A 23009-nucleotide genomic window follows, 5' to 3' on the forward strand; every position below is an offset into this window, starting at 1 on the left:
GCCAAAGAATCCACGCCCTAGTGAAATAAGGCCTCCTGCGTGAAATATTTGCAAAAGTGTTCTTAAGCAAGACCAGAGACCACAAATACAAGTTGGGTCCTGTTTAGGGCTAATCCATATCGTGCAGCTGTGTCTCAGACAAAAACACTCTCCACCTCTAGCAAAAGGCAGACAAACATTTTAGTCATGACACATTGCAGAATACACAAGAACCCTGTTTTTTCCCCCTCCAAGGCAAAACCATAAACAAAATTATTATCTGAGTTACCCCCTTTTTGTACAACTATATGAAGAAATGCCTACATAATACACAGAGTGCCATTCTCAAGGAATGGCTAGCACCGTGCTAAGCATACTTACTAGATAAAAAGCCCCATTGAATTGAGTGGGAGATAGCTCCAAGTAACCATGTATAGCATTGCACTGCATAACACTTTATAAAAAAAGGTTCTAAACGAGTACCAAGTGAAATCACCTCTACAGGATGCTCTCACCTCCATTTAAATTATTATGTTTAGTACAGTATTTATCATATTACTTTTCTATCGCAGAATACCCACAGAAATTTACAGAGTAGCCACACATTCAGTACAATAAAACTTAAACTAAAAAAAAAGCCTAAAACCACAGCAGTAGGAAAACAAACACTCTATATAAATTCATTGGGGAACCAGGGGGGCAGAAGTCCTAATCCAAGTGACCAATGGTGGCACTAACAGCCTTGGCCAGTCACAGGGTCTTCTGAGTTGTCCTGACAAAAACTGCACTTCAAATTGGCCAATTGTGGCCATTCCAGTGGGCGTGGTTTTGGAGGTGGACTTAGGGGAGCTAGTCTTTGTTGTGACGTGGGGTTTGTGATTTCAGCTCTCTTGACATAATATGCTGGAGACAGTTCTCTAGTAACACTTCTTTATTAAAGCAAACAAGACTAAGACCTGAGGAGGGGAGAGCTACATTTATAGGGACAGGGAACTAGCTAGAAAGGATACATTTTGGAGGGAACAATATCATGCAATCACAGTCCTGCCTTTTGGAGGAAACCAATAAGACAGAGGATCCAAATACAGCAGCTTAAATTAACCAATAGTAGCTGTACCCTCTGGAACCAAAAGGCAGTTACTTTACCCTAATGCAAATACAGACAATAATAATACAGATATAAAATCCTTTGACTCAATACACAACAGTCTTCACTTAGACCTTCCCCCATAGCACAATATTCCGGTAGTGCTGTGAGTGGGCAGTTAGTCGGCAACGGACATCCCACCCACCCTATATCTTTTGGCCCTGCCTCAGGTAAGCAGGCAGTGTTCTAGCACAACCTTGCTGTGGAATTAACTGGTTGCCATATTCAGGGCCTGGGAGGAATTTGTCTGCAGACAAATTGGGCCTATCTAGAGGTTTTTCCCACCTCTTAGCAACAATCACATGCACGTAAGCCCTCTCCATATACTTAGGGACTCTACGGAGCAGCCTAGAGTGGACAGACAGGACAGAGTTGGAGAGACCGCTATATGTAGGAAGTGCAGCATATAAAGAAATGAAGATGCATCTCTATTACAAAGCAATAGAATGGGTTGCCATTGCAGGGTTTGCTTTATTAAATGATTCACATTCAAGACCACAACAATCAGGATTAACAGACACTGAAATAAATAAATAAATAAATATTTGCAGACACATAGTGCCTGTATCCATGATGTACACCAGTGAATATAATTTGCCTTGAGGGACTAAAGAGTTAATAAGGATATAGAAAGAGCACCATTATATAAAACATAATCTGTCACTTAGGCACTGGAAACAGTGTTGGAAGTAGATGGTCTAAGTGCATGCACTTCTACCCTGGGACCACCAAAGAGTACTAAAAAAAGACGAACGTGATTTATAATATACTGATCTCGCTGCACATCCTCATTTCAGATGTTCAAAAGCCCTTGCAGGCTGTCACTTGAAGAAATTTCTGATTATTTGCTATTTTGTAGATCTGTAAATCACCTAAATGCTCATATTACTGCCATGTGCTCTGGTGGTGTGCATCAACAGATCATATCGAAATGAACTCGGGTGATGAATTATTGATATTACTCATAGCCAGCCAGCATTAATTTGGGGAGAGAAAATCAGAACTTCCTGCAACTATCCGATTGAATCTAATGTTAACTACAGTACTCAAATCCATTCTTTTATTTTCTTTTAATCGCTTGATGGTCACCACAAATATTGTTTCTTATTTATGGTGATACTGAAGTATGCTGAATATATTGCGGGACATCTTTTTCACTGTAATAACATGGCACAGTCAGCTTCTCTGCAGCACATACGTTTTTAATACAGTATACAAATAACCCCATTTTCTGACGTGAATCTCACAAAGAGTTTCCCTGTTCTGATTTGACAGACTTCGTGGGAATGATTCCAAAACCTTGCATGTCGTGGCCAATAGCTAGTACAATAAAGATATTTGGATTGGATTGAACCCTTGCATTCTAAATAAATACATTTATCTCTGTCCTATGGAACGTAATCTACGTTTTTAGCAGCAGAGGAAATGAAGGGAAGGAAGGAAGGAAGGAAGGAAGGAAGGAAGGAAGGAAGGAAGGAAGGTATTTGGGCAGTAAGGAGTAAGAGTAAATACAGTTAGAAGACAATGTATGTATGGCCTTGTTCATATGCAAATATATATGCTGCACTGGCTGCCAGTGTGTTTCCAAGCACAATTTAGACTGCTGGTTTTCCTTTAAAGCACTAAATGGTTTGGGCCAAAGCTATTAATTGGAATATATGTGCACTCTTACCATTCAATCTGCAGTTTCAGATCTGCTCCATTGGCTCTCCTGGTGTACCATGCCTTAGGCCGGTAAAGTGAATAGTCCTTTGCTATGGTTACCCTACAGCAATGTGTCCTCCCTAAAAGAGGTCAAGTGTTGCAGTGAGACCTGGAGACTGACCTCCTGTGTTGTGGGTGGGTAAGATTAGTCAGCCATAACACCCGATTGGTAGGTCCCTCGATGTTGGGTTCAATCTGGCCAATGGGGCGCAGTCCAAACCAAAAAAGGCATCAATCAAGGGTGCATATTGGCCCCATTTTTATTCAATTTCTATATAAATGATATGGTACCTCTCTTCTACAACATGAACTTACAGCCTCCAAAACTAGCAGAAAAGCATATCTATCCCTGTGCTGCTTTATGCAGATGACGCAGCAATCCTCGCAAGAACTCCTATAGGCCTTAAAAGAGCCATGAAAACATTAGCAGTATTCTGCAAGGAGAGCAAACTAAATTATCAGAAAACCAAAATCATTGCCAAAAGGCCCAAACCTTGCTCATGGTACATCAATGGCCATAAGATTGAGCAGGTCACCCGCTTCAAATATTTGGGTATAACCCTTCACTCTTCAGGAAGTAGAAAAGCCCATGGGGATTATGTTGCAGGGAATGCCCAGAGGTGCATAAATGCAATACTCAGGTACCTCAGGACTAAAGGCGGACAATATATACCTGCAGCCCTCAAACTTTTTGAGGCCAAATTCATTGCACAACTTGTATATGGTGCCCAATTAGGCCCCTTTGCCAACTGCACACCATTAGAACTGGTACAATCTAAGTTCTTAGGATCAGCCCTACAAGTGCTTAAACACATCTCCAATGCTACCATACGTCTTGAAACTGGGTTTGTAAGGATCACCACACTAAATTATTGGCTGAGACTCTCTCTCCTTCTGCATGGCCTTCCTCCCTTAATTATTATTTCTAAACGACATGGAAATGTGCAGTGATAAACATAATAACAACTCTAGGCTTCACCCCGCAGATCCTACTTGACTTGGGTTTTAACAAGCCCCCAAAACCATCAAACGGGGTGTAGAAGATACAAAATGCCAAGAAGATCTAGCCAGGTCCCTGACATTTTTAATCAGTGAAACCAGAAGACACTTCACTCCCAGATGCCATATATGATGAACCTTGAAATTCCAAAACAGCAAAGGACTTTCACTCTGGTCTGTTGCCAGGCCCTCCCTTTAGCCATCCAAGAAGGCAACTTTAGGAAGATACCGTATGAGGGGAGGAAAGGCCCATGTGGCTCTGGGCAACTGGAAATAACAAAACGTGTCTTTTTTCACTGCCAATACTATACAGATATACCAGCTAGGTTCAACTTGCCTATATTACATAAATTCCCAGGTTGCACAGAACAACTTTATACCTTCCTGCTACTTCAAGATGAAAACCCATATGTTACATACTCAGTTGCTAGATTCTGTGCTACCAAAGGATGGTTTGCGCCACAAACTAGGCCCCAAATGCAAGGTCTCTGCTCCTTCACGTGCCCTCCCTTATAGTAGTTTTTAACTGTTTGTCCCTTACTAATTACTAGTTTTTTATTCCTTGCCTGATTTAAGTCTTATGTGTTCAGTTTATTCATGTTTTATCTTATGCTGGTCTGTGACCGAAAGGAAGTTTGATACCTGATACTTGATACAGTGGTACCTTGGTTTACGAACTTAATCTGTTCCGGAAGTCCGTTCTTAAACCAAGGCGCGCTTTCCCTAATGCGGCCTACCACCGTCGGCGCCCTTCCACCAGTCGGATTCCATTCTTAGACTGAGGTGAAGTTCTCAAACCAAGACACTATTTCCGGTTTTGCCGAGTTTATAAACCAAATCGTTCTTAAACCGGACTGTTCTTAAACCGAGGTACCACTGTTCAACTGTTGAGTTGTGTGTTAAAAGTAAATTTGTGTATGGTTCTAAACTCTGTACTGTTTTTTATCTGTTTTGCCTGCAAGCCGCTTTAGATGGGCATTTGCTCAGAAAAGCAGCCTAAATAAATACTAATCATATCATGTTGATTTTGAAAATACACAAGGCCTCTATGAGAAACCAGCTTCTTAAACATTAATTTTAATCTACTTTACAGAAGATTAAATAAATTAATGAAGTACAGTATCTGATATTTAAAATAAAATGTTGAAGATACAAACATGTAGAATGGCACACGCAGTTGATGGACTATATGGAACTGGCCGAAATGACTGGCAGAATCCGAGACTTGGGAGAAGAAACATTCGAGGAGGATTGGAGAAAATTTAAAGACTATTTGGAAAAACATTATAAGTTGTATGAATGTTAAAAAACGCACCTTTTAGGAAATTCTAGCTTCAGTAATGTTAAATTAAAGAAATGGAAATTAAGGTACAAGGAGTCAGAGATAGAATAATGAAACAACTTTATTGTGTTAAAATGAAAATGTACATGATTTGGGTTATAATACATTTGAAATTGGGTAACATGATAAAAAAGAAGATATAATAAGTATTGAAATAAGTTAACAAATTGCAGACGTTATGCATCACAGAGAATGCAGAGTTGGGAGGACGTGGGGAAGTCCAACAGATTTGGAAAAAAGAGTAAGAAAATTTGTAACTTTCTTTTTCTATAATATGCTCTTTATTCTTTTTTCTGTATTTCATAAAACTAATAAAAAATATTATAAAAAAAGAAGAAGATACAAACATGTAAATACAAGCAACTTCCAGGTGTGGGTGTGGTACTGTGCCTGAAAACTATATAATTTAGCTATATCATTAAAGAAATCATGGATACTTATCTATGGATTAATTATCTGTGTTGAACACAAAACAAAACAAAGTAAGAAACTAGTGACATAGAGCTAAAATTGAAAATTAAAGTAACTGGGGAGGGTTTTTTTTAATTAAGAAAGTAAAAGGGCTCTGGGAGGTTGAAGGTTTTTGTTTGCTTGTTTGTTTGTTTTTAATTGCTTTCCAGAACTAACAATGGGATTTTTAAAAATAAAATTGGGTAAGGAGCTCTAATAGTCTGAACATCTTTCATTCAGATAGATTTGTGGATATATAAGATATATACCGGTAAGCTATTATATACAGGAGTAGTTAGGGAAGATGTCAGACGACATTTTAATTGTTTCTCACAGGTACCTAGAGGTTGTTAAATAAAATGCAAAATAAAGAACTTTATTCATTTGGCATGTGAGAAGCTTCATTTCCCAACCTTTCCCGATTTTAAAATTGATAATAATATGCAGGCAAAATGCTACTTGACCCAATAACTCAACAGGCAACACTTAGTATCATGCAAGTGAACTTCTGCTCTTTTCAATTCCTTTCCTCCCCCTGGAAGCCTCTGCCCAAAATCTGCTCTGGAAGCATAATCATAACCCCAAACCACCAGAGGAAAGTCCATTCTGCTGGTGGATGAACACCATTAGATTTCATAATTGTTTGCATCCTTTGCCTCCCCTTCCTCATGTTCCCACAATTGTTCCAGCCAGCACATTTCCCCTTGATATAATCCTACATACTTCTCTCCTCTGTGCTTCTCCGTAAAGCTTGTAAATTCATGTAAATCTGCCTAATAAGATTATTTTCCACATAAGGTTCATGAACCTATATAATATAATGAAAATGCTGGATGCTAAAGGATTCCACAAGAACTCGACTGAATCCTTTAGGGTAGTAAATAAATGTTATGAAAGTTCATGGAGAAACTATTATCTAAATTACTAAATAAAAAAAGACTGCAGTTATGTTCCAGGAATGCATTTCTGGCATGGAAAGTGAAAACTTGTACACAATGTCTTTTTATAGACTGGTCTGGGTAATAAATGGCTGCATTGATGTACTTCTAACTGTAGCCATTTTTCCCTCAAGAGAATTAGAAGTGACATCAGTTTTCACGTTATCTGAGAAGAACAGAATTTATTTTGTTCATAGAATTCCAGTTTCTTTCTTTCTAGCAAGTTTTTGTTACTGAAACAAACTTTTCTTTTGATTATTGTTTCATGAATCATGAGACTAGTAGCCAATTCTTTAATATCATTACAGTATTACTGTAATGGAATGCTTTCAACTCTCACATTTTGTATTACTCTAACAAATATTTCTGGAACACTATGGAATTGCTGTTTCTTTTGGGAAAGGGAAAACTTTCCCTGTTGAAATTTGTGACCTTCTTCCCCCATCTGCATCTAAACTGAAGGACACCAAGCACTTCTGAGATGATGAATGAAATTAGAACGTGACAGAAATCCAAGCATGGCCACTTACATATCGCCAAAAAAGAGAAAATGCATCATCAAAAAAGAGGTGAGAGTAGGATACTGATTTGAATAAAATTTCCATATTCTAATTTATATGTATATATGCAAGTGGGACGCAGGTGGCGCTGTGGGTTAAAGCCTCAGCACCTAGGACTTGCCGATCGAAAGGTTGGCGGTTCGAATCCCCTGCGGCGGGGTGCGCTCCCGCTGCTCAGTCCCAGCGCCTGCCAACCTAGCAGTTCGAAAGCACCTCCGGGTGCAAGTAGATAAATAGGGACCGCTTACCAGCGGGAAGGTAAACGGCGTTTCCGTGTGCGGCTCTGGCTCGCCAGATGCAGCTTTGTCATGCTGGCCACGTGACCCGGAAGTGTCTCCGGACAGCGCTGGCCCCTGGCCTCTTGAGTGAGATGGGCGCACAACCCCAGAGTCTGTCAAGACTGGCCCGTACGGGCAGGGGTACCTTTACCTTTACCTTTATGCAAGTGTAGAAATAATTACTATAATAATAATAATAATAATATAGAAATAATTACTGTAATTATGAACAGCTACACTATTGTGATCCATGCTCTGGACCCTTCCATTTAGACTACTATAATGTGTTGTGCATAGTGCCTACCTTGAATACAATTTGGAAACTGAAGCTGATTCAATAAGAGGTTACTAGGATTCTAACCAAGGCAGTCTACTGGGAACATATTTCACCAGTTCTCCAAGTGGCTACCATTTCATTTCTAAATCCAGTTCAATATACTTGATTTAACTGTAAAATTTCTACCTAGCCTTAAGATATGATAGGCTTCCCATAGCTTGGCTATTTTCTGATGCTTTTACCTCAGAGTGCCTACTTCCATATGTACCTGCCTGATGTTAAGATTCTACTAAGGTCCTTCAGATCATAGCTGACAACTTTTCCCTTTTCTTGCGAGGAATCCTATTTGGAATAAGGGAATTTCCCTTAAAAAAAGGGAAACGTTGACAGCTATGCTTCAGATGGGCGGTGACTACTAGGGGGAGGTCTTTTTTCAGCTGTGCACCTACTTGTTACCAGGCAGACAGATTGGACACACAACCATGACACAAGCAAAAGCAGAGTGCATTGGATGAGATCTAAAACAGTGGTGGCATTTTGCTCTATGCTGGTTGTGGGGAGGGGATTTAATTGTTTGCAGTTGACACCTGAAGCGTACCCTTTCGCCCACAGCTGCTTGGCTCATTGCTGTCCCATCAGGCAGCACATCTCCAGTGTGATTTTGTCACATGAGAATCAGCCACACCACCCTGTTTACTGGTGAAAGAGAGAGAACAGCCTAATAGCAAATTTAGATTAACATTTGCCAACATGAAGCTCTCCAGGTGACTATGATGGTTGGAGGCGGCTTGTTGGGGCTGTAGTCCAAAACATCTGAAGGGCACCAGGTTGGCAAAGTTTAGTTTAGATATTGAATTACCTGTAAATTACACCACTTATGCAAGTAGACTACTTGCACAAGCAATGCTATGTCACAAGCAGGGCTTGGGTTGTGATCTTGGCTCTTCAGAGATTAAAAAGAAAATGCACAGCATGTTTCTAATCATGTGATAGGAGCCATAATCTCAACGGTCAATATGTGAAGAAAGTTCCAAAGGAACGAGTCCATTTATCTTACAAAGTTGTTTATTTGTGTTAATTCAGTCTGCCTTGCTAGAATAATGAAATATGCTTCTTTGCCTTCTTTTCCTATCCCATTTGACTTTTTTAAAAAAATAATCTGAATTTAAACGTGTTCTGCTATTATTAATAATCTCTTTCAAGGTGCTTAGCGCATGCATGATTTCAGTTTCTTTGAACAGTTTAGGAGCACAAAGCAAGAATTAATAAATAGAAACAGTGATCATTCTCAAAGTAAGCTATGATGCAAATCGATGTAAAAAGAAGTATGAAAATAGCAAGCCTAGAAGTTATATGTGGTGGGATGTTTGCCACAGGGTGACTGTTTCAGAATACTGTATATTGTTTTCCTTCCATTCCTTTAAGAAAAAAAACAGAGTTTGGAACCAGCTCTGCCTGCTCCTAAGATTTCTGTAGGATTTTGTGTCCTAACATTTTTATCTTGATAGCCTTAGTCTGGTCCAAAGAGCAGCAGCCAATGTGCAATAAGCATTCCTTGCTAAAGTCTCTATTTTGTAAACCAAAGGTCACCATATCAAATGCTCTTTAAAGATTTTAATCTAAATAAGGGGGCAGTGCAGAGATAGAAGATTATACTGCTTCCAAATGTTTTAAAAAACAACACAATGCTATGCTCATCAGTCTTTAAAAGATGCAGAACAAGAATGGATTGCAAAAAAAGAAGAATCTTTTGACTGTAAATTCACAAACAAGAGCCTAGTTCCAGTACAGGCCCCTTTATGTGAGATTTGGTTAGCTGTTTATTCCCACCTAACTCATTTCAGGATTATTCTTTAGATACCATTTAAATCTGCATAGTCTCCAAGTGTTAGAGAGACTAGTTTCACAACCTCCAGGCTTGAATTCTCTGGCCATGTTTGCACGCAATGCTAAACGGTGGTTTACCCCTTTGTGGCTGAGCCCAAACAACCCTGAGCGAATAAGTATCAGACTCATGTACTCCTAAATTCCCTTTGCTAGCATTTTCGTTCACTTTCCCACAATCATGATTTAGCATTCCATTCAAATTAGGGACCCTGATTTCAAACAAGCAATGGTTAGTTTAACAAACCAGTTTCATAACCCTGGGCCTTTGAAGTCTGCTTGTTCTGAAACATACCAGGGTTTGTTTTAAACCCAAGATACAGTATCTAGTCCAGACATAGTGTTAAACTGTGATTGTTATTTTTTTAAAGTTAGACTAAACTCTATCCAGTCATGCTTGAAGAGAAGAGGGGAACATGCAAACACAAAGCTTTGTCCAGGTTCATCCACAGCCATTTGCAAATCTATCTCTACTGCTGAATAGGAAGAAAGTAGCTCCGGAAACCTGATAAAATGCATTCCAAAAGTGAGCTTCATCTATTTACCTTGGTGGACCAAAATCCACTATGAAAATAAATAGTTCCTTTAAAGCCATAGATATTGGCTATTAGAATTGTAAGGCAGAGTGCTCATCTCTTCTCTCTCATCCCATGGCAAGAAAGAGTAAGTGGCCACTTACTCTTTCTTCCTATCCCTAAGATGGCAGCCAAGGGTTCTCTACTGTGTGGTACCAAATTCCCAGGGACACATTTGAAGTACCATACAGTTTCCCCACATTTCCTTTAGAAAGACAGCTACTGAAAACCCATATATGCCCTGAAATATCTGAGAGGTGGAGGCCTGTTAATAAGCCTAATGCTAAAAGAGGCCAGTCACTAAGGCAGCCTGCTGAAAACACCCCTCTGCTGCCTCTCAGAAGCTTTATGAACTGAGAGGCCAGAAACAAGAAAAGAATCCATTAGTTGCACAAATGTGCATTCATTGCCAACTTCAATTTTCTTAGTTTCCCCCTTTAGAATCCAGAATCCATGCATAGATTTCTTTGTTTAAAAATTACTCATATTTGGCACATTCGACTACTTTGCTGGAAGAGCCAAATATGGTGCAATAAGGCCCAGTAATTCCTTTGGGTTTCCCCTCCCCTTATAGCTTGCAGCTCTATTTTCAGCAACATACTTTTATTATTAATAGCAGTCCCTCATATACTGCAGATGCCTTGCCAAATAATCACAAAGCATTTTCGCAAGGTATGGTTTGTTTGTGTCTTATTGCCTTACTGAGACACTGAATCCACTGGAGAGAGAAAATCACATCATGTTGAATTAAATAGTACAGGAAATGATCCAGGGAATCTTCTGTTGAGGTAAAGACCCTGTGCCGCTTGACCTCACTAAAGAGACAGGGTCAGACATTATTTTTGCCATAGGATTGTAAAGGACTGGAAAAGATGCAGAATTTTCTCACATTTCTTCTAGTAACATTTTTGTCAGTATTCTTTTTGACAAGCTAGACATGGTAGGTCCCATCTGCACTATTCATTTGAAGCAGTCATGGGTTCCCACAAGGAATCCTGGGAACTGTGGCTTCCTATGGGGGTTGAGAGTTCGGAGACCCCTATTCCCCTCACAGATCTACACAGATCCTAACAACTCTCAGCACCCTTAACAACTTACACTTCCCATGATTCTTTGTGGGAAGCCATGGCTGTATAAAGTGGTATGATACTGCTCTAATGTGTAGTAAGGATGGGGCCATAGATTCACACCACCCTTTCTTCTTACTGCCATATCTGTCCCTCTACTTGTAGAATTGATTCTTAACAAGACCCGACCTACATGCACTTTCCTAGTGTAGTGTTGTGTTTTCCAGTGGTTTTTTAGTCTCACCAAACATGTAACAATCAATAAAGCAATACATGTCATTTGCTGCCTCTTAAACTATTATGTAAGAGTGTTCTGCTGTTATTTCAGCTTTGGGAAAGGCAAGGAAGACTACCCATAAGTTTTCATAATAGTTCACAAGTGTTGGTGTGGGATCAACCATGTTTGGTTATGGCAGCACTGTCTATTGGGTATCACCACTAAAGCTGCGGTAACTTGGTACATTTGACCTAAAGAGTTAAGGCAGGATTGGGAAACAAGAGTTGCTCATCTCAATCTCTCCTCAATCATATATGCTAGCTTGCATGCAGACTAGTATTACAGGTTTATGGATGATTGTTTATATACCATTAAAGGTAAAGGTACCCCTGCCCATACGGGCCAGTCTTGACAGACTCTGGGGTTGTGCGCCCATCTCACTCAAGAGGCCAGGGGCCAGCGCTGTCCGGAGACACTTCCGGGTCACGTGGCCAGCGTGACATCGCTGCTCTGGTGAGCCAGAGCCGCACACGGAAACGCCGTTTACCTTCCCGCTGGTAAGCGGTCCCTATTTATCTACTTGCACCCGGAGATGCTTTCGAACTGCTAGGTTGGCAGGCGCTGGGACCGAGCAGCGGGAGCGCACCCCGCCGCAGGGATTCAAACCGCCGACCTTTCGATCGGCAAGTCCTAGGCGCTGAGGCTTTAACCCACAGCGCCACCTGCGTCCCTTATATACCATTAATGGAGTCTAAATCAGAGACCAACAAGTGGATTCTGTTCAAAAGTGAATTCTCTTCTCCCTTTACATTACTGAATTTTAGAAGGACCTACTTGAGATGGAATTATACCATTCCAAGTTATGCTTGAGGATGCAGAGATGACACTTTAAAATGTAATATGTACATAACATAGGTCCACAGCAGTGCAATCTAACTCTTCAAAGTGAATCTGCATTAAGATCAACAGCAATTGCTGCTCATACTTTCTCATGCTCTGCAATCACAAAAGTTAAGAGCCCTTTTACTGGACCAGAAAAGATCAAACTATAGATAGCAGGTTATCATACATCTTCTGAAAAGCAACCAGGCACCACTGTTGTTTGCAGGACAGTTGGGCTTTTTACATTTCTTTTTTCCCTTTTTCTTTTGCTGCTGCTACTGCCAGCTGCTGTGATCCTCTGATCAAGGGCTGTATAGAAATTTAATTTAAAAAAGAACAAGAAGAATAAGAATAAAATGAGTAATATATGGTGTCATTTTGCTGCCCCATTCAACGATAAGACAGCTTGACCCAACTGTACCAGCAGCAGTTTCTCAACAATCTTCAAGAATAATGGTTAGGCACTGTGCAGCAGGTTAGGAGCTAGCATTCTGTCCAGCTCAATGTGAAGTTCATGGCTGGTCAAGGCATAAAGTAGTGGGGCTTAGGTGCTGTTTTGATTGTATTCATCCAATAAAAGTCAGATAAGGAATGGACCTTAGATTCATTGTGACCGGAACAGTCTTGCCCCTTCCCTCCTCTCTACATGAACCATCCCAGCTGCTGTGGGAGACTCCCCCAATGCAGCAAGCCAATCTGTAACCGTCAAGCAAACCTCAAATAATGAAGTACAGTGGTACCTCGGGTTAGGAACTTAATTCGTTTTGGAGATCCGTTCTCAACCTGAAGTACCATTTTAACTAAAGGGGCCTCCCACTGCTGCTGCCACCCCGCCGCTGCACGATTTCTGTTCTCATCCTGAAGCAAAGTTCTTAACCCGAGGTACTATTTCTGGCTTAGCAGAGTCTGTAACCTGAAGCGTCTGTAACCTGAAGCGTCTGTAACCCGAGGTACCACTGTATATGGCTTGAATATCCAATGTGATAGAATGACAAAACACAAAATTCATGTGGCTTACCACAGTAGTAGTAGTAGTTCTAAACATGATACTCTGTTTATATTTAGTGGTTCACACCACACAGAAAAAGAAGGGGAGGAGGAACTCCTTTGCTCTGGAAGCTGATTGTGGTCCTCTGACAAGGAAAAGCACTCATGTTTTAGAAAGCAATAATTCCATTAAGGCAGCATGAGTAGCATTTAGCAAACCACAGCAATGTGCTTTGCTTGCCAAGGTCTTTCACGGACGTGCCCTCTCATTTATCAGTGTTAATTACTGCTGTGCAAGAAGAGTTAAATTCCAGTCCATCAGACTACAGTGCTGGATTTTATACTTGAGAGGTGGGGTGATTCCTCATTTTAGGAGAAACAGCTTTGTGGTTTCTAAGAGACTATCAGTAAATTACACTTCAGGTAAGAAAGCTGTAGTTTAGGAAGAACAATAAGATAGTTAAGCCCCATCCATCTTGAGAGCTACAAAATTCTAGGTGCCATTTGTCCTGCCTTGGTTGAGAGACCAAAAAAGAGTAGTTTGATCAAGGTTATCTAATAAAGATAACCGAGTTAAACATTTGTACATACATTCTAATGCACATGTGAGCCAGTTGTTTCAGACTGGTCACACTGCATTGCAACAACACGAAAAATGGAGTGTTGGTCCAGTTTACCAAGACAAATAGAACTTTCCTATCCTAACACTTTTGCACCTTTACAGTGTCTTCCCAATTGCTAGCAGTGTGGGATATATATATAGGACTTTGACAGCTTTCATGGTGATTCCATAATGCTTTTTCATAACCTACTATGATTGCAGGGTATGTCCCATTCCTGCTGTCAATGTGAAAGTGTTTGTAAAATAATGTTTTATGAAGTCTTAACAAGACAACTTCCCAAAACTTAGTGTTTACTTCTATGCCAAAGGCATGAAATGCTAGTGACTATATTGAGAAGCCCAATGGAACACTACAGTGTACAGAGAGCAGGGAAATAGAGCAGAAGGGGGGGGGGCACCAAATCAGCTCCAAAAAATGTAAGTGAACATCTGTTTGCTGTTACAAGAAGTGGATCCTGTAGTCCCAGCTTGGGCAAAATTCCCATTAAAGTCTGGATTTTGAGACCAGGGTTGGTGCCAAGGACTCTGTGATGTTAATCAGGATGCTTCACATATGCTTACTATGATTATTTCTCCCATTCAGCCTTGTCCAGGAACAACCATCCAGTTAAGGCTGTGCTGCAGTTCTAACCTAAATTGTTTGCCAGATAGGTGTATCTTTTAGAGGTAGGAAGGATCTATAGTTGGCACTGTAAAAGTGCAAAACTTAAATGTTAGAAAATTATCAGGCATGTTTAGGTCTGCCCTGTACTACAGGGATGGGGGACCTGTGGCTCTCTAGACATTGCTGGATTCCAGCATAGCCAGTGGTCAGGCCTGATGGACATTGTAGTTCAACCATATATAGAAGGTCACAGGTTCCCTTGTCTGTTACACTACAAAGTTCAAGTTATATACCAAGACAGATCACATTATTTCCTCAGGAAGAATTACAGATACTATTTAATTTGCATGTGTATGTTTGTTGACCAAACACTTCTTGCGCTTTGCACTACCGAATCTAGGAGAAGCAGAATGCATTCAACTATCAGCATTGCTTTTGATTTTATAATCACTGTTCCTAATGCACAGGAGCCCTGTCTGGAGGCATGGGTTTCACAGGTACCGAAAGTTGTGTGTCCCCCTCTCTCAATGACCTACAGGCCTGGTTATAGCATAGTTTGGCTGGCTGACTCTCCTGTGCTAGCTGTTCCAAGCCCAGCAGACAAGAAAAACATGCCATTTTAGTCAACCCATATCTAAATATACCAGAAAACCTTGCTAATGCACTGCAGAGCACAACAGGATGGCACTACGCCACAGTTTGAATTGATTTGTGGCACACATATCAAACAAAGAAAGAAGGAGAAGCAAATTGGCCACCATTGTCCTAATGCCTCACAATTGCTATGTGTAGCTGTGTGAATGTGTGTGCATGTGATCAATCTAGAATGCAATAGGAAATGTAAATGTTGCTACATATTAACTCACCCGATGTCCTACAAATGTCATACCCTTTGGTTGGGTTTTTTAACCCCTGCAACAAACTGCTTCTGCTTTCAGAAAAAAATATTTACTGCATCTGTCTACTAAATTTCTTCCCTAACCATCAATGACAGATTTGGACTGCTAACCCAGGAGAAAAGCATTTAGTTTTGTGTACGTCTTTCAGCAGCCTCCCAATAAAGAGTATGCCTAGCAAATGTATTGGAACAAATGAGTGTGTTTGAGGCATTCACCTTCCTTATGGTTTTCTCTAGCATACCTCACAAATCCCTCTGGAACAGTAGCTCTATTTATTTGTGCTTTGATGTGGCCTTATTGCGTGGCCATGTTGGAAAGGTAATAGGTTTTCAGTTAATGAGGTGATGACCCCTCAGTTGGTCCACCCATTATAAAGTGGCCTTTAAGTTTGTAAAGAATTGTCAAGGAGATATCAGCACTACCCTTGAATATTTGTGGTGCTCAGAAAGAATGTTACTCTTCGGCATTGTGCAACATAGCCCTACTTATATATTCTAATGTTCCTACTACATATGAAGAAGTACAGTGGTACCTCGGGTTACATACGCTTCAGGTTACATACGCTTCAGGTTACAGACTCCGCTAACCCAGAAATAGTGCTTCAGGTTAAGAACTTTGCTTCAGGATGAGAACAGAAATCAAGCTCTGGCTGCACGGTAGCAGCAGGAGGCCCCATTAGCTAAAGTGGTGCTTCAGGTTAAGAACAGTTTCAGGTTAAGTACAGACCTCCGGAATGAATTAAGTACTTAACCCAAGGTACCACTGTACCTGTTGTGTTTCTAGTGGGAGGGCATGACACAAATAGGCAACATTGAGGAGACGGCTTCATCCATATCACCACAAAATGAACTTTCCTTAACAGTGGGGCACAAAGAAGACCCTTCTCTGCAAATCTTAATGCATAGCCAGGCTTGTTTTTGCCCAAAGGGTATATTCATCTATTTGAGTACTTTTTAGCACTTTCAAGGTTAGCATCTGTGCCTTTACATTAGCTCAGAAGAACTGGGCAGCCAATGTACAGTAATTCATTTAGTGAGCCAATCTTGCTGGTTAAAATTCTGGCAGCTGCCTTCTGTGCTAATTGAAGCTTATGAATCCTCTTCAAGGGCAGCCCCACATACCGTAGTCCACACAGGAGGTTTCCAGATAATAGAGCAGTGTGGCTAGATTACCCCTGGCCATAAACATTCATTGTAGGCAAACCAGCCACAGCTGGAAAAAAGGCAATCCACACCAATCTGCTTGGACCACAGAGACGCTTTTCAACTTCTGAGTTTCACTAAGGCCAGTCAATACCACCATAACTAAATCACAAGATCACTGTGTAGATACTGTAAAATGGGAGAAACTATGTAAAGCCCCCTGAGCTTCTTGGCAGTTGTGATACAAATAAAATACCATGGCAGGGTAATACTGCGGATAAGGCCAATGTATTAAGTAAAGAGAGGCAATCCAAAAACTTCAGCTTCTAATCCCATCTCACCCTGTGTATCTCTGCTTTTCTTAAAAGACATTCCACAAAATGTGATTATGTTTATTAACATGTTGCTCTGTGAAGGTAGCTTTCAATATTAATCAGACATATACATCATATGCCCATAAACATTCCTTATGAGCCTAATTCTACTTAACTCTAATGACGCGTAGTGCTGATTCAAACAAGCTGTTTCATTGAGCTCAACTAGACCTGCTTCATGAATAAGTGCTATTCAATCAGAGGAACGCTTGCAAACTTCCAGCCCCCAACTGTAGGATTTTAATAGGCAAACTTGCATTTGCACGTTTTCCAAGATGCATCAAAGGATCGTGGAATATTTGAACCCACATGTTGAAGTTTGTTGCAAAATTCTTTTAAAAATATTATTTTGTAGCCTGCCAGCATTTATTTTGGCAATGGATACATGAGGTGTTGCTTAAATGTTTCCATTTGGCAAATGCTCAGTGCTACTTATACATTAAAGATTAACAAGGCATATTTAACCAAAATCCTCCTATTGCAACATGATCCCATGGCATGAAAGATGCTTTGCTTACATTGAAAAAAGATGAAGCCCCAAAGACTGGTGATAAGCAACTGAGATGGAAAGCAATCATCAGGCTTCTGCAGTTTTGAGTGCTAGTATGCAGCAATTGGAAGCAACAAGCAGCCGGTAATCCTCATGGATATCAAAATTTTGACTGCATCATAGGTCTATTTCATTCTCTCTAGATATAAATAAATAAATTGTGTTCTTACAAAAAGCCCATTTCAGGACAATGTTTAGTATACACTTTTTCAGTCATCCGGTGATTTCTTCAAAGTATACACAGTGGGGGGGAAATATTCCAATGTTTCAAGAGTCTCTCAAGTTAAAATAAAACCTTAAGTCAAACAGGTTTTTCAGTACCCTTTCATTGGCACTAGAAAGCAGTATGACAGTGATTAACTATGTGATGGACACAATAATGTTTTGCAGGTACAACCCAGGCAGCAAACTTTGAACTCTCAGTTGAACACCACTAGGTGGAATTCTGAGGTGAATTTCATGTGTCCCAGATATTTGGATCTAAGTATGTCTTTAAAACGTCTGAGGAGATTCATGCACCTATCACTTACTGTAATGGAACTGTGAGAAAAGTAGTATTAACATTTGATGGTGCATAGTTACTGGCTAACACAGTCTGTCTATTTACAAAGATTGTCTCATAACTTTTGCCCAAATCACAGAATTAAATCAAAAGCATTCCCAGCCCCTTTCAATACTACCACACATTAAACAACCACTAATTCATAATGGGATTAAAAAAACATGCAAGAACGAAAACATTTCAAGAAGTTTGTCCTTACCTACAGCAAGGCAAAGGCAGAGGAAAAGAAGGTCAGGGCTTTCATTTAACCAAGCTCAGCATTTTCACTTTCACTCTGTTAAACACTGTTAAAGATTCTTGAGGAGAGGGAGGAGGGAAGCTCTGAAGTTTTCAGATCTTCCTTCAGAGTTTTAATCATTCACTTCCCAAGATCCAGCTTAACAAATACCACTGTGTTCTGTCAATATTTGTATGCAGCTCCACAGAGGGCAAGCAGCCAAACACACATGGTTTAAAGAGCCAAGAGGAGAAAACTGACACCCGAACAAACACTCCCTGCTTTGTCTCTTTTAAGGTGGTGCTGAACATGTCATCTCAGCTTCTGACTGCAGATAGGCGCCGTTCACAGATTCCACCAGTTTGGACAAAATAAATAGCAGCTATGCATTACTTTAAAGATCTTGCTTGACAAACTCGAGGACTTTTGCCTTGGAAAGTTTCTTGCAACAGTTTTGGGGGTGTGAGGAAGGATTGTTTTTGCCTTTAAGCAGCTGCCCTTTAAATATATTTTAATTGGCTGGAATTTGGAAAGAATCTCATTTGGCAGTAATTTGCATTTGCAGCACGCCCCTCAGCAGCTGAAACAGGCCCCAGAAGCTTCCTGATTACTTCATCAAAAGGAATTGCTAGAATATCGTTGGCTCCCTCTTAACAGCATGCATCTAGACAAAATTGTGTAATCAATAATTTTTGGCAAACAATTCTTAATTAATTTGAAAGGAATTAATAAAAAAAAAACAGAATCTGGCAGCAAAGCAATTAAGAAGATTGTAAAACTTGGAAGTGCTACTTTCGCTTTTCAAACATTCCAGAACAGAACCAAATCTGCATTCCTTGTATGCAGAAAATAATTTTTATATTTCTTATTTCGATTTCTCCTCTGTAAGTGCTATTGTTTGTGATATTGTAAACTAGTTATACTGATTGTATCTGAAAAATATTTTTACACCACATATTCTTTGCTGATCCCTGTACATTAGTTTTGGGGGTTTTTTTTGTATAATATTTGGTTTCTATATTTTATCAGTACAATATTTGGTTTCTATATCGATTTTACCTTACAGTATTTGTATTTTTATTGTTTTCTTTTTATCTTTGCTGTCTAGATTCATAATTCTAGGCATATTTACTTGGGAGTGAGTCAGACTGAATTCATTTGGACTTCTGAGTGACTGGGCATTGGGCTGGGAGGCAGAAGGTTTTTGTTGCTAAATAAATTCAGTGTCATCCTATGAAAGTCTACATTGAATTTGGTCTTATTTTATTCCATGAGTCTTAAGATGTATGCACAGGTATGTACTCTAGATGTGTCCTACCTGTTCAAAGTAAGGGCACACCTATTTTTTTTAACTGTTTAGCAAATATTGCTGAAGTATAGCCATTGTAAAAGCTGAGAAAACATAAACCAAAGAAATGTTTGGGACGACTTTAGGAAAAGAACTCTAGGGAAATCACACAGTAAATATAAGAGCTGGGGTCTCATCTACCCAAAATTAAACACTTTATGGTATCTTTATTCCCAGGGGAGAACTAAGAATGTGCCTTGATGTTTGCCACTGAGTTTAGTCTGAATTAGATGTGCTTAACTTTGGGCTCAATGGAGCTCTTAGAATACAGCAAAATCAAAAATTCATGGTTTAAAGCCAATACATAACAGGGTTGTTTTTTTCTGAACAAAGTCATAGCATCTAAGAATATCTGGCTTCCCCTCTCCCCTTTGTGTGTGCTTTGTAGTGTAAGTAGGAACCTGTGAAACTGTAGCTGCTTAAATGTTCACTTGTCGCCATCACCACCATCGCTACCAGCGTATCAAGAAGAATGAAGGCACCAAAGAAAAGGAGATTATTCTCTGGCTAGAATACAATGAAGACTGTTTTCCATAAATATATGTTGACAGTCCTGATGCAGAAATTTTAACAACAGTTGCCAGGTGCAGAAAAATGAAGCACTTAACGGTTGCTGTGTTGAAAAGGAAACACACATTATATAGGCAGAACCCCCACTTACTTTATCAAAGAGTTGCATGATTTAACAAGTTGGCTGCGTGCAATTCTTTTGAAATTAATGCTTAAGAGCCTTGAAATTCTAAGCATTCACCATGCAATTCTCTTTGTGCTGACTTCCTGGGAAATTTGGTGGTTTAATGGTGGCCAGGAACTTTATAAATGCATATAGATCCCACTGAGTTGCAGAACGGGTTCTCAGGTGGGTTTATCACTATGTTGATGTCAGTTCTTATTTTTAACTCATGTTTCTAAGTTGGCAATTTATGGAAAATGTATGCTTATTATTTGGAACCCAGTCCCAACAAGCAGCAGTGCCACCACAGCAGGCAGGATGGCAAAGCAGTGACACACCACCTCAGATACTGTGACTGGTAAGAGTAAGTTAGACATGACTGAAGTGCTTGCAGCTCTTGAAACTTAGTCTATATAATGATAGTAAAACCATATTTTCCAGCAAAAAAATAACGTAAAGATTTTAAGGAAAGTAAAAGAATTATGCATTATTAGGATATGCACCCCTACTCCATCCACTTGCCACCCCCTGCCACTTCCCACACATTAATCTCCTTTAGCTTCCCCTTTGCACTCCATGTAACTTCTAAGCTCACGTTCCACCTTCCCAATCCCAGCCCTTGTTTTTCTTTGTCCGTGCCTTCTGCTCCACCCTCATTTGATGGATGTTGTGGGTATTTGCTTGTTAATAAAATACATTGTGAAATACATTGTGTGAAGGTACTATTTAATATTCCAGGGCATCACATCCTTTATCTCTCTCACATGAGAAGGCTGGGGAATGGAAGAGGGAGAAGTCTGAGAACAGCAAAAAGGTAGAAATACCGAAAGCGAAGTGGAGGTGGAGGTATACTGAGAGGAAAATGGCAGTTTCTCTCCCCGCCCCCACCTGCCCACAGTAAAATATCAGAGATGGGTGCAACACAGAAGCCAGCACCAAAAAGCTAACAGAATAGATCTTTTCTAAACTCCCTTCTCGCTGTACTCAAACCTTGTTTTAAACTGCCACTTCCCCCACTTCAGTGTCACTTCCTACTTGCTCAAACATCTGCCAAAGTTTTAATCACCACTATCCCCTCTCAGTATTCCTCTATCCTTGCTTTATTCAAACGTTTGCCATTGATTAAAGTGGCCACTTTTTCTTACTTTCTTTTCATCCTCCCTTTACTCAAACCTCTACTATTGTTTCAAAGCACCATTTTTCTCTCAGTGCCTCTTCATCCCTGTTTTTCTCAAACATCTGCCATCATTTAAAACCACCTTTCTGCCACACCACTGAGGGCTAGAACTTTCATTTATGCTCCAAGTTCCAAAGAATTAGCCTGTCATTGACCTGTCCTGTAGAGGTCAATGTTGTGGTGGTGGTGGTGGTTGCCGCTGCTGCCATTATTGCCAAAGCAATAATGATTTCTAAACCCTGGCACAAGTATTTGATTACATGGCTTCATATCGATTTGTGATTCTATAAACAGACACATTCAGAGTTGCAAGCACATGAATGCATCTGGATAGTGAGATGGAAAGATGAAAAAATCAGAGATGAACTTCAGAGTCTTGTAAAGCTTTCTTTAAAGAAAAGTGCAGCTGGCTGCTAATGAAGGAGAAAGGCTTGACTGGATTATAAGAGGTTCTTGCTAGTCGATAAGGAAGGCCTTGGTTGGCACCTTAGCAGCTGGTAAAGCCATAATAATAAGCAGGCAGAGATGGGCAACAATGGCACTTGTTATGAGACAATGCTGAATGCTTACAAAAACAAGTTGGAAAGGGTGACAAGCTTACATTTAACATCAGTTGTGCTCTCCCCTAGAAAACGGAGGCAAACAAAACATGGTTCATGAACAGAACCCTTAACCATGAGCCCTGACTCAGACAACATACTGAGTCAAACCTTGCCTTTGCTCAGTACAGCATGACAACAAAAAGGACAAAGCAGTTGGTAACTCCTCTCTGGCTGCCTGCACAGTAATGTGGTCTGGTAAGCCATAGTTTGGCTTAGTATGATTTGTTAACCAGGCCAATGTCTCTACTGTCCATGTATTGGTCAATGTGTTTCCATAAGCCACTTTGGCTTATGGAAAAGCAGTACCATACCTGCAAAGAATCCTGGGAACTGTAGCTTGTTTAGGATGCTGAGGCTTGTTAGGAGACCCCTATTTCTCTCACAGAGTTAGAAGTCGCAGAGTTCCCTCAGAAGATGGATTGTAGTTCTGTGACTTGTGGGAACTGTAGTTCTGTTAAGCACCCTTAACAGACTACAGTTCCCATAATTTTTTGGAGGAAGCCATGACTGCTTAAATTGATATACTACTACTTTACTACTTTAAATGTATAGTGCAGATGAGGCCTTAAATAATGTCAGTTATAATCTTGAATGTGTGATCCTTGTTGCTACACTGATGTGTACCTTTGAACCCAGATTTGCACTCCTATGGCATCATGATATGAGGTCTGAAACATGGGGGCGGAGGAATAACCCTCGATTTCCTTATGTGACAGTCTAAGAAGGCTGCAGAGAATGACTCATTGGATAAAGTTAGCACTGTGGGAGCAGCAAGGAGTTTCCACTTGATGACTCACAACTTGTAGGATTTCTGACCTTTAGCCTTCCACCTTTTAAATAAATATATGGATGGCCTAGGTTAGTAGAGTCTCAATGCAACAATGACAAACCTAAATGTTGATGGTACAAGCCTTAGCAAAGCTGTAAACTAACAAAGTTTTCTGACTGCTGTT

The 23009-nt window shown here is 40.2% G+C and overlaps 1 protein-coding gene across 6 annotated transcripts in view; it reads right to left on the minus strand.

Annotated features, from left to right (window-relative positions):
* The window catches only part of NCKAP5 (NCK associated protein 5), a 610895-nt gene that overhangs the window by 517317 nt on the left and 70569 nt on the right, over positions 1-23009 (minus strand). For 2 of the 6 annotated variants that reach the window (XM_083703015.1, XM_083703009.1), the window contains exon 1: positions 18239-18709. The exons of 3 other annotated variants lie outside the window; for them this stretch is intronic. The gene's annotated coding sequence lies outside the window, so the exon portion shown is untranslated. Of the gene's footprint in view, positions 1-18238; positions 18710-23009 lie in introns of those variants that run through there. One more of the 6 variants, XM_083703013.1, reaches the window with a different exon arrangement.

This window comes from Podarcis gaigeae (genome assembly GCF_964106915.1).
Source record: "Podarcis gaigeae genome assembly, chromosome: 1".
Taxonomy (NCBI): Eukaryota; Metazoa; Chordata; class Lepidosauria; order Squamata; family Lacertidae; genus Podarcis; species Podarcis gaigeae.